Source organism: Sus scrofa, chromosome 18, assembly GCF_054392235.1.
Source record: "Sus scrofa isolate SSC_HxYL_T2T_F1_AM1 chromosome 18, Sscrofa_HxYL_maternal_Yorkshire_Landrace_v2.0, whole genome shotgun sequence".
NCBI lineage: Eukaryota > Metazoa > Chordata > Mammalia > Artiodactyla > Suidae > Sus > Sus scrofa.
In genome coordinates, this window is record NC_139400.1 from 19,150,453 (window position 1) to 19,163,876 (window position 13,424).

The window sequence follows — 13,424 nt, forward strand, 5'->3', positions numbered from 1 at the left end:
TCTGAGCCACAGTTTTGACCTATGTCATAGGGCAGCAGCTGGATTCTTAAATTACTGTGCTGGACCAGGGATTTGAACCTATGTCTCAATACTCCAGAGACGCCACTCAATCCCATTACACCATGGTGGGAACTCCTAAAACTATTTTCCTAAATAGATTTCCTTCACAGCCAGAGATCTTCAGTAACCTCCCATCAGACATGAGTTCTTCCCTAACTGATGAATTTGGCTTTTTGTTTGTTTGTTTGTTTTTTAGGGATGTACCCCTGGCATGTAAAGATTCCCAGGCTAGGGGTCGAATCGGAACTACGGCTGCCGGCCTACACCACAGCCACACCAATGCCAGATCCGAGTCACATGTGCAACCTACGCCACAGCTCACGGCAATGCTGGATCCTTAACCCACTGAGCGAGGTCAGGGATCGAACCCATGTCCTCATAGATACTAGTTGGGTTCGTTAACCAATTACCCATGATGGGAACTCCTGAATTTGGCTTTTACTGAGGGAAAGATGCCTCTTTTTCTCTACGTGCTTGCATTTTTGCTTGAACGTCTTCTAGAAAGCTGGGGTGTCTGGTTACACACGTACAGCCCCTGAGTATCTCCACCTCACCGTGTGCTGTGAGCAGCTCTATCTGGCCGTCCCTCTCCTTGTATCCAACAGCCTGCAGTCATGCTACGCTCATTACCAGGCACGACTGGGGAGGGTCCGCACAGACATGCTGGCTGTTGGGAAAGCATCAGTACCACACAGCAGACGTCTCCTCCCCAGCATCCAGCCACGGTGGAGCAGCCCGACTTCCAGGAAGGACCCATCTTTTAGATCCAGGTGGAAACAGATTAACTCGGGTTCTTTGTCCCCATTGAGGTCTGCACAGTCCAGCCTAGAGGGGGTCATTGGGGTCTTGCAAGGAGACCCCCACATCCTCCTTGATAGCCGGTGACCCACTGGGGCCCAGGCACAGCATCCAGCGTCCAGCATCTCTCGACCAGGGAGTGCATCAGCAGTGGAGGCTGTGCACCGCTGAGCCCGGCTGCCTCTTCCCGGGCTCCCATACAAGGTGGGGGTTGAGCATCCCATGACTGGACCACCTCATCCCCTCTGCTTCTGACAGCAGGAAAGAAACAAGCTGAGGAGCTCCCCTTGTGGCTCAGCTGTAACAAACCCAACTAGTATCCATAGGACCCAAGTTCAATCGCTGGCCTCACTCAGTGGGTTAAGGATCCAGTGTTGCCGTGAGGTGTGGTGTAGGTCGCAGATGCGGCTCGGATCCCGTGTTGCTGTGGCTGTGGTGTAGGTCAGCAGCTGTAGCTCTGATTAGACCCCTAGCCTGGGAACCTCCATATGCCACAGGAGCAGCCCTAGAAAAGGCAAAAAGACAAAAAAAAAAAAATTGCCATCTCACTTTCCTATAGATTCAGAACAAAAAGGATAGAGTATAATTTTCCACTTCTTCCTCTGCAGAGTGTGGTTGGACTTTTTGTCCCAGAACCCGAAGTGTTCCTAGCCCCAGGGGAGAAGTGAGTGCTTTCACTTTTTTAAAAGCCTAGACTCATAAAATAATCATAACACGGGCTGTTTAGGATAGAGGAAGTCTCCGTAGACTGAGTCCGAAGAACAGCCTGAGGATGGGGGAGACTGGGTGAGGACAGATGTTCCCACCGAGCCAGAGAACTGCCCCCAGAGGGACAAGGAAGTGACAGGACCTGAGCCCAGGGAGCGTGTGAGTGGCCGTGCGTGGAGGCAGCCCCTGACAGGTGCACCTCTGGAAGGCAGAGCAGGGAGGGGGGAGTCTGTAACCCAGAGGCTGGGTTGGTCAGGCTTCTCTGGAAAAACAGAACCAAGAGGGGAGATTTTATATATATATATTAATATATATATATATATATATACATATTTTTTTCTGTATTTATAATAAGGGGATTTCCCATTGTGGCTCATCGGTAATGAACCTGACTCATATACATGATCCACTGGCCTCGATCAGTGGATTAAAGGATCTGGTGTTGCTGTGGCTGTGGCTGTGGTGTAGGCCAGCAACTGCAGTTCCAATGTGACCCCTAGCCTGGGAACTTCCATATGCAGGTGCAGCCCTAAAAAGCAATAATAATAATATTAAGAATAATAACAAGGAACTGACTCACCCATGATAAAGGCTGAGAAATCCCAAGATCTGTGCTTGGCAGGCTGGGGACCCACAAGACCTAATGGCATAGCCCAGTCTAAGGGCAGGAAAAGACCCATGTCCCAGCTGTCTGCACCCACATATGGGGGGTGAGGGGTTTTGGGGTTAAGTTTGATAAAGACCAGTACCTAGAGGCTACATCTGTGTCAGGCAGAAGCAGCAGCAAAATCAGGACCCAAGATTCAAGAATGGCTCTATGGACTAAGGATCCGGCATTGTCACTGCTGTGGCTCTGGTTACAGGTGTGGCATAGGTTCAATCCCCAGCCCGGGAAGCTTCTGCCTGCTGTGGATGCAACCATAAAAAAAGAATGAGCCTCCTCGTTCAAAGCACCCATAAAGCCCAGGGTCCTTGTGTAATCTGCCTGAGAGAGGAGGCCCTAGAAATTGACTCAGAGTGTCTTCTCATGCTTCTTCATAAGTGACAGCCAAGGAATTGGATGTAGTTTAACCCTGGAAAATAAAAAAGGTGACATTTCTTGTACTTGGATGTTGAGAAGCACAGTACTACCCATTATGAACTTTGAGGAACTCTGTCCGTCTCAGGGACAACAGAAATAAGAAAGGAGGTTGAGGAGTTCCCATTGTGGCTCAGCGGTAACGAACCCCACTAGTATTCATAAGGATGTGGGTTCAAGCCCTGGCCTCACTCAGTGGGTTAAGGGTCCAGCATTGCTGTGAGCTGAGGTGTAGGTTGCAGATGCAGCTCAGATCTAGCGTTGCTGTGGCTGTGGTGTAGGCCAGCAGCTCTAGCTCCGATTTGACCCCTAGCCTGGGGACTTCCACCTGCCGCAGGTAAGAGGAAGTTGATAGGATTTAACTGACACATAGTTAACCTCTGCAGCTACTACCTAAGGTGAGGGGTTGAGTTTCCTAGAAAGTGAGGCAGAGGCCAAGGCTGGTCGAGAGCCGGGAATGATCGCAGTCACCAGTTCCCTTGCGGGAGGGTCTTCCCACTTCCCACACCGCCAAGCAGTTCTCAGACGCCAGGTGGGTGACCTACGATTCAGCTCAATTCTGACACTGTCCCCCTGGAGATGAAGGATTAGGACTCAGATTGAGGACCCAGTCCCACAAGACCACCCCCACTTCACGTGTCAATGGAAAGTCCATATTGGAATTCGCTTGCACACAGTAGGTTAAGGATCAGGATTGTCACTGCTGGGCGTGGGTTCAATCCCAGGCCCCGGAACATTCACATGCCACAGGTGCAGCCAAAAAATAAAACTCCAGGTTGTCACCTGTACTTTTGAGTGACTGGCTGTAAATCACAGGTTCCCATGACCCTCTCCTTTTTTTTTTTTTTATTACTCAAATGAATTTGTCACATCTGTAGTTGTGTAATAATCATAACAATCTAATTTCACAGGATTTCCATCCCACATCCCAAGCACTTCCCTCCACCTCCCAAACTGTCTCCTCCAGAGACCACAAGTTTTTCAATGTCTGTGAGTCAGCATCTGTTCTGCAAAGAAGTTCATTGTGTCCTTTTTTCAGATTCCACATGTCAGTGAAAGCCTTTGATGTTGGTGTCTCATTGTCTGGCTGACTGCACTTAGCATGATAGTTTCTAGGTCCATCCATGTTGCTAAAAATGCCGGTATTTCATTCCTTTTAATGGCTGAGTAATATTCCATTGTGTATATGTACCACATCTTCCTGATACACTCCTCTGTCGATGGACATTTAGGTTGTTGCCATGTCTTGGCTATTGCAAATAGTGCTGCAATGAACATCGGAGTACATGTGTCTTTGCGAGTCGTGGTTTTCTCTGGATAGATGCCCAGGAGTGGGATTGCTGGATCAAATGGTAGTTCTATGTTTAGTTTTCTGAGGCATCTCCATACTGCTTTCCACGGTGGTTGCACCAATTTACAATCCCACCAACAGTGTGATAGGGTTCCTTTTTCTCCACACCCTCTCCAGCACTTACTGTTTGTAGACTTTGGGATGCTGGCCATTCTGGCTGGTGTAAGGTGGTACCTCAGAGTGGTTTTGATTTGCATGTCTCTGATAATGAGTGATGCTGAACATCTTTTCATGTGTCTTTTGCCCATCTGTATCTCTTCTTTGGAGAACTGCCCATGACCCTCTCCTTGGGTTTAATTCATTTGCCAGAGCAGCTTGCAGGACTCAAGAAACTAGTTTACTTACTAGGTTACTGGTTTACTGCAAAAGGATATAACTCAGCATCAGCCAGATAGTGGAGACACTGAGGGAGAGGTATATGAGAAGGGGCACGGAACTTCCATGCCCCTTCTCAAAGCGCACCACTCTCCCTACATCTCCACATGTTCACCAGGCCAGAAGTTCTCCAGACATGGTCCTTCAGGGTTCTGATGGAGGCTTCATGGCATGCTCATGACTGATTAATACACTGCCCACCGGTGAGTGATTCAACCTCCGGCTCCTTTTCTGTCCCCTGTCCCCTGTCCCCCGGAGGTCAGAGGAGTAGAACTGAAAGTTTCAGCCCTCTCTAATCCCATGTTTGGTTCTCCTCGCAGCCAGAGCCATCTTTTGGTGTGGTCCAAAAGTCACCCGATGAGCGTAACACGGAGACACTTTTTTTTTTTTTGGTCTTTTTAGGGCCGCACCTGCAGTGTATGGAGGTTCCCAGGCTAGGAGTCAAATCGGAGCTGCAGCTGCCAGCCTATACCACAGCCACAGCCACAGCCACGTGGGAGCTGAGCTGTGTCTGCGACTTACACCACATCTCATGGCGATGCCAGATCCTCGACCCATTGAGCGAGGCCAGGGATCGAACCAGCATCCTCATGGATACTAGTCAGATTCATTTCCTCTGAGCCACGACAGGAACTCCCAGAGACACTTTTATCACTCTTATCACTTAGAAAATTCCGAGGGTCTTACGAACTATGTGCCAGAAGCAGGGACAAAGGCCAAATACATATTTCTTATTATAAATCACAATATCACATATGGTGTCCTCCTGACACAGTGGTTGAACTTGAAGATCTCTAAGCCCTCGCCAGAGAAACCAGACAGACGGTCACCAGATCACACGTACACCAGAATTCAAAACTACTCACACATGGCTGGGGAGGTCCTGTGGACATGGCTCCTCTGTGGATGATGGGGCGCCAGTGATGGGGCCACTCAAGCCAGCAGGAAACTCTGGACCAGACAGGGTCCAGTCTGTCGGGTGGGGCATAGTTTGCAAGGGCAGGTTTTCACCACAGGCTAAAAAGCTTAGCTGCCTGAATCCCTAAGAGGAGGAAAGAGAGGGAGCTGACCAGGAACCATCCAGGCCCTGACAACTGGGCCAAGCTTGCGTGTGAGGCTAAGGACCCGAGAAGGGTCTGGGTGGGCAGTGGGGCAGAAGGCCGAGGAGGCAGAATAGCCCTGTACCCAGGGCTTAAGACAGGGAGGCTGATGAGAAATGTGCCCCAGATCCAGCAGCCACCATTCCTTCCCGGCTGGACCCCCTCCCCTTTGGCTTAGGGCCTCCGTTTGCTGCCAGGTGCTGGGGGTGGGGGGAGAGGGCAACGATAGGAGCTGCTAGTGTTGGGTTTTACCACTACCTGCAGTGAGGGGCATCCTAGGCACCCCCACATCTCAGGGGACAAGAATGTCTCTCTCTATATTGAGCAATGCTGGAAAAACTTGCCAAATTATTATTATTATTATTATTTTTTGTCTTTTTAGGGCAGCATATGGAGGTTCCCAGCCTAGGGGTCCAGTTGGAGCTACAGCTGCCAGCCTACACCACAGCCACAACAACACAGGATCCGAGCCACGTCTGTGACCTACACCACAGTTTATGGCAACACCAGATCCTTAACCCCCTGAGCAAGGCCAGGGATTGAACCCACAACCTCATGGTTCCTAGTGGGATTTGTTTCCACTGTGCCCTGATGGGAACTCTCCAAATTCTTGTGTTTGGGAGACATTTTCTTATCTTCCACTTTTTTCTCCATCCCCCATTTTCTCTGAAAACAGCTTTCTATGCCTGATCATATACAGAGTTAGCACTTTGTCTTGAAACACAAGTTTCCAGCTGTTGATACTTTGGATCAGACTACGGTTTTCCACGTCCAGTCCCGGCTTCCTGGTGGGGTCCTCTAGGCCTTTAGCTGGGTTCTGCAAGGTCTGCGTTGACCTGGGAGAGCGCGGGTACTAGGGGCCCACCTGCGCATCTCCTCCGCGATGGGTGGGCTCCGAGGAAGTGGGTACCTCCCCCACGTCCGGTCCTCCGAGGTGCTCCTGGGCGCTTGCGTCCCCTTCTCCCTTGGCTGCCCTCAGACTGTGGCGATGGGGTCCCACCCGGCCTGATGAAGGGTCTTTTCCCCACCTGCGACGGAGGTGGGAGGGGCTACCTCTCCCGGTCTCAGGTCCCCTGCCCCCACCCCACCCCACCCCCGTCCTTTTCTGCCCCAACTTCCCGTTCCCCGCATCCACCCTCATCCAGGTCTTCCTGGATGTTGAGCTCCAGACCCAGAGAGAGCAGGACCTTTGTCCCTTAGAAGAGCTGCGTCTGCGCAGCGTTCTCTCTAGTCACGTGGGTTAGTTACTCACAGCCCCCGCCCCCCGCCCCGTGGCTGCATCGTGCAGGAGCGGCTTCTAGGAATGGGGCTCCCAACAAGGGGTTCCTTGTTTCGACATGCAGGGAGCAAGCACTGATGATTCAGGGAGCTGCTTCCCATCCTGTTGTGGCTCTTGGGTGAACCTGTGCGCCTCCAGGCGGAGTGGCTTCTCATCCCCTTGCAGCCTTACCTTCACCCGCACACCTGACCGAAAGCGGCCTTGTCTTCCCCCACGGAGCCGTGTTTGTCTCTCCTCTGGCGCCACAAATGAACTGAGGCAGAAACAGGATGCCTTGTCCCTCCCAACCAATGGCCCGTGTCTCAGAGAGCAACAGGGATAAGATCGGGGTGAAGAGGAGTTCCCGTTGTGGCTTAGCGGTAATGAACCTCATGAACCACGAGGACGTGGGTTTGATTCCCAGCCTTGCTTAATGGATCAAGGATCCAACATTGCCCTGAGCTGTGGTGTAGGTCACAGACCGGGCTTGGATATGGCGTTGCTGTGGCTGTGGTGTGGGCTGGCAGCTGTAGCTCCACTTCAGCCTCTAGCCTGGGAACTTCTATATGCTGCAGGCACAGCCCTAAAAAGCAAAAAAAAAGGTCAGGGTGAGGAGGTGGCCGGAGCCTGTCTGCTGAGTAACTGGTCAGCTCCTCCATCTGGGCCTCAGCCCATGACTTGCTTGCACCAGAGCCTCCAGAGACGGGGAAAGAGATCTCTGGGCACCAAGATGCAGGAAACAGGAGAAAAAACATGTTTGGGAGTCGGAGATGCGTGACAGCACTGTGGCTTTTCCACTTCGGAGTCCAGTGACTCTGGCAAATTCCTCAGCCTCTCTCTGTTCCCTCACCTGCAAATTAGGAATTTTAGTGTCTTCCTCCCTGAGTCATTGTGAAGAGTAAAGCCCCCCTATGTTCACTGCAGCTCTATTCACAGTAGCCAAGACATGGAAACAACCCAAATGTCCATCGACAGGTGAATGGAGGGTGGATTAAGAGATGAGGTACGTATCCGCAACGGAACGCTACTCAGCCATAATGCCATTTGCAGCAACACGGATGGAACTGGAGACTCTCATACTAAGGGAGGTAAGTCAGAAAGAGAAAGACAAATACCATATGCTATCCCTTATATCTGGAATCTAATAATATGGCACAAATGAACCTATCTATAGAAAAGGAACATTCTCATGGATGTGGAGAACAGACTTGTGGTTGCCAAGGGGGAAGGGGAGGGAGTGGGAGGGACGGCAAGTTTGGGGTGAATAGATTCAGACTGTTGCATCTGGAGTGGATAAGCAATGAGATCCTGCTGTACAGCACGGGGAACTGTATCTAGTCACTTGTGACGGAACATGATGGCGATAATGTGAGATAAAGAATGTCTGTATATGTGTGTGACTGGGTCACTTCGCTCTATACCAGAAATTGACAGAACATTGTAAATCAACTGTAATAGAAAAAATCTTTTTTTAAAAAAAGAGTAAATGGACATACAGTCCAATGCAATGTGGGAAACTTGATTGGATCCTAATTTGAAAACAATTGGGGGAATCTGGGCGGGGGGGTGCTCACCCACAGCACGCAGAAGTTCCCAGGCCGGGAATCAAGCCCTCCCCACAGCAGTGCCTGAGCCACAGCAGTGACAATGCCAGATCCTTAACCCACTAGGCCACCAGGGAACTCCTGGGGATTTAAATATGGTCTCTGTAATATCACCTGGCATGGAGTACTCGTTCATTTCTGGGTGTGAGCATGGTATGTACTTCTGTGGACTGCTGTATTCGTGGGAGATACAGTGGAAGTATTTAAGGCACGAGTTTCCCAGGATGTGAAATGCAGACAAATGGTTCAACACCAACCAAATGTCATCTGCAGGGAGAGAAAGACAGAGCAAATATGATGACACGCTAACTGCTAAGTGAACACAGAGGGTCGTCAAATGGTCGCTGTGGGTGCTTTCCATTTTTCCTTTTTCTTTTTTGTTCTTTGTCATTTTAGGGCCACACCTGTGGCATATGGAAGTTCCCAGGCTAGGTGTTGAATCGGAGCTACAGCTGCCACCCTACACCACAGCCCCAGCAACATGGGATCCAAGCCATGTCTGTGACCTATACCACAGGTCACGGCAACGCTGGATCCTTAACCCACGGAGGGAGGCCAGGGATCGAACCTGTGTCCTCATGGATACTAGTCGGGTTCGTTAACTACTGAGCCACGATGGGAACTCCCCATTTTTCTTAATGCTTAAAATTTGTCAAATAAAAACTGGGAGAGAAAAGGAATAAACAAGACAAGGTATGTTAAGCACCTGCCCAGTGCCGTGTTGGGCAATGTTTATTTCATAAATATTCATATTATGTCATCAGAGGTGATATCAGCCAAGAATGGGGGATGGGCCAGCCAGGCACGCTTCTGGGGATACAGCAATAGTTGCTAGAGGGCCAGAGGCAGACATTAAACAACAAAATCAATATGTGAAGACAGTGCCCAGTAATATGGAGACAGTCACAGACGAGGGACCCCGGCTGGGAGTGCCACACTGGCTTGGGTGCGCCTAAGCCTCTGAGCAGGTGGAATGTGAGCTGAGGATGGACCATGCCAGGAAGCTGGCTGTGCAGAACTCCCCGCCACCCTGTGTATCCCAGGGCCCTAGTAGGGTTCAGGATGCCACACGGGGTGACATCAGCCAAGAGCCAGAGCTGGGCGTGTTTGCTTCCTCTCTAGGAGCAACCAGCCATGGCTGAGTTTATGCTCTTAGAACTCTTCAGTCTGTTCAGACAGGCCAGACACCATCAGCCTCTCAGAGCAGTGAACTCTAGGGTGTGGGGGCAGGAGCAGGGGCTAAGGGTGCCACTTTCTGCAACCAACCCGTGATCTGGAACTGGCCTTAGAGAGAATCTATGCGGCCCTCTTCAGGGGCCCTGAGGCTGGCGAAGACACTTCTCCATCGCACAGTTCACAAGGCAAAGTATGTTCTACCTCATTCATAACTCAAGAAATGCAATTTGATGGAGTTCCCATTGCGGTTCAGCAGTTAACGAACCTGACTGGCATCCATGAGGACACAGGTTCGATCCCTGGCCTGCTCAGTGGGTTAAGGATCCAGCATTGCTGTGAGCGGTGGTGTAGGTCACAGATGCGGCTCAGATCTCGAGTTGGTATGGCTGTGGGGTAGGCCGGCAGCTGCAGCTCAGATTTGACCCCTCGCCTGGGAACCTCCATATGCTCCTGGTGTGACCCTAAAAAAAAAGACCAAAAAAGAAAAAGAAATGCAATCTGAGGAGTACTCTTGTGGTGCAGCGGATTAAAGATCCGGCGTTATCACTCTGGTTGCTGCTGTGGAACAGGTCAACTCCCTGGCCTGGGAACTTCCACAAGCCATGAGCAAGGCCAGATAAATAAATAAGTAGATACAAGTTGAAATTTTACCCATCAGATTACTAAAGACTAAGGAGATTGAAAATATCAAGTCTGAGTCTGTGGCTCAGAGTGTTAAGAATCTGGCTAGTATCCATGAGGATGTGAGTTCAATCCCTGGCTTCGCTCAGTGGGTTAAGGATATGGTGTCACCACCAGCAGCAGCATAGGTTGCAGATGCGGCTGGGATCTGGCGGATCTGGTGTGGCTGTGGCTGTGGCATTGGCCGGCCTTTGCAGCTCTGATTCAGTCCCTAACCTGAGAACTTCTTTATGCTGTGGGTGCGGCCCTAAAAAAAAAAAAAAGAAAAAAAAATTCTCAAATCCTGGTGAAGCTGTGGGAACACCCTTCTCCCATCAGTCATTTGTTCAGCCTCTTGTAGGTAATCTGGGTTCTCTCCATCGGCTTTGAAATTGTGATCACTCTTTGGCTCAGCAATTCCATTTTAATAAATCTACTCTGAAGGTATCATTAAAGGAGTGATTTTTAAAAAAAAAGCGGGAGTTCCCGTCGTGGCACAGTGGTTAACGAATCCGACTAGGAACCATGAGGTTGCGGGTTCGGTCCCTGCCCTTGCTCAGTGGGTTAACGATCCGGCGTTGTTGTGAGCTGTGGTGTAGGTTGCAGACGCGGCTCGGATCCCGCGTTGCTGTGGCTCTGGTGTAGGCTGGTGGCTACAGCTCCGATTCGACCCCTAGCCTGGGAACCTCCATATGCCGCGGGAGCGGCCCAAGAAATAGCAAAAAAGCCAAAAAAAAATAAATAAAATAAATAAATAAACAAATAATAAAGAAATTGTTTGGGGATTTATTAGAAATTGATAGCCTTTTTTTTTTTTAATTTTTTTGGCCACATCTGCAGCATGCAGAAGTTCCCAGTCTAGGGATCGAAGCTGTGCTGCAGCAACAATCCAAGCCACAGCAGTGACAACACTGGATCCTTAACCTGCTGAGCCACCAGGGAACTCCAAGAAGTGATTTAAAAAAAAAATGTAGGATGGTCGTTGAATTATGACAGTAACATTTACAGCACTGCAGGAATTATGTCACCGAAAAGGAAGCAACCGGAATGTCCACCAGGAAGAGACTGCTCAACATAATTGCAGATAGGGAGTTCCTGTTGTGGCTCAGCAGGAGCACACCTGACCAGTAACCATGAGGACATGGGTTCGATCCCTGGCCTCGCTCAGTGGCTTAAGGATCCGGTGTTGCCACGAGCTGTGGTGTAGGTCACAGACGCGCCTCGGATCCAGCGTTGCTGTGGCTGCGGTGTAGGCCGGAAGCTGTAGCTCTGATTAGACCCCTAGCCTGGGGACCTCCATATGCCACAGGTGTGGCCCTAAAAAGACCAAAAAAAATTATGGATAAATAAATGATACATTTAATATGAGCGAATTTTTGGAAACAAAATGTAGGTATGTATAAGAATAATATAGGTTAGTGTAGGCACAGGAGGAAAATCCGGAAGACCATATGGAAATGTTAATAATGAGATCTCTGGGGCATGAAATCCCAGGGACTTTTACTTTCTACAGTATGTTATTTCCGCAGTACTGAAATTTTGTATCACAAGCATGTAGGACTGTTGTAAGCAGAAAAAGGAGGATTTCAAAGTGAGAAGGATGGAAGAACTGCAGTGGCTATTGGTTCCTCTTTTTGGCCAGCCAGGACCTGAAACATCTGGGTAATCCACCTGCCTTAGGGTCTCCCACTGGAGATGTTGTTTGTGGCCTTCTGAGGCCAGGACCGTGTGGCCCTGCCATGGAAGGCCAGATGGACACTGTGCCAAATCCTGGTTCTTATTCACCTCCCCGCAATCCCCCCCGGGAGCCCAAGGAGCCCGAGGCAACCACTGGTTGAACTTGGGTTTTCTGCCACTTGCAGTCAGAGGGGTAAATAATGTCCTCACTTGGGCAAAAAAAAGAAAAAGAAAAAAAAAATGCAGGTAGGGGAGTGATCCTCCAGGGCCCACTGAGACCCACAGAATTTGAACAAGCAAGTATTAGGAGGGACTGAAGCCAGAGAAACTCCGGGGACCTGAGGGGCGTCCGTGGGTCTTCTCTCTGGAGCTGCCCTATTGGGAGTTGTAACAGGGGAGCCGGCTTGGTGTATCCCCCATAGTATCTAGAAAGTATATCTGAGTGACACACGTCATTTTTTCCTCACGGATTCTCTGAGCCAAAACCCCTGGAAGATAAGTGCTTGATTTGATAAAGTGCATCTGTGACCATCCATCATCCCAGGTGAAGATGCTTAAGCAGGAAGGCAAGTCTGTCTGCTCCTCCCTCAGCTCCCATCCACATGGAAACTGGATAAGCAGCCCATGGCAACAGGAACAGAGGCTGCCTCTGAGAGGTGAAAGAGAGCGATGGAAGAGACCTTGCATTCCATATACTTTTTGAACTATTTTCATTTTTACAGGAATCTTTATTAACCCTAAAAAATAACTTATAATCTGCCATCTTTGGTAGATTATAAGTTAACTGAATATCTACCTGAAGTTTGGAGAGTTCTCGTTGTGGCTCCGTGGGTTAAGGACTAAGGACTCGGGTTTGATCCCTGGCCTCGCTCAGGGGGTTAAGGATCTGGCATTGTCGTGAGCTGCGGCTCGGTTACTGCGGTGTAGGCTGGCAGCTGCAGCTCCGAGCTCTAAGACCCCTAGCCCAGGAACTTCCATATGCCACAGGTGTGGCCCTAAAAAGAAAAAATTTTTTGAATTTTCATGTAAGAATATACACACATACTTTCTCTTCCTAGAAAGTGAAACCATTGCACATGAAGTTAAGTCTCCTAGACTCTCCCTGCTGACCACCCCCAAACAATCTCCAGCAGAATTGCTATCACTTTCGTGAGTATCTTTCCATACATATTTTTTTTCCTTTTTCAGCCACACCCGAGGCATATGCAAGTTCCCAGGTCAGGGATGGAATCTGAGCCATAGCTGCAACTTATGCCACAGCTGCACCAATACTGACTCCTTAACCCACTGTGCCGTCACAGGAACTCCTCTTTCCAAGTCTTTTAAAATGTGTTTTCATGCATATATACGTCCCTACAATAAATATATAGTCTGGATTTGAACATAAAAGAGATCGAGCATAAAATGTTTCCATACAGTGCTTTCTTTCTGGTGGACTTATTCTCTCAATGACTTGTCTTCGGGAAGCATCCTTTTCAGGAATTTAACTCCTCTAAGATCCTTCCCCTCCCCAAGAAGTAACAAGTCTGCGGTCTTCATAAATGCTGCCCCTAAGACCACTCCAGCAGAAGTTCTTGGG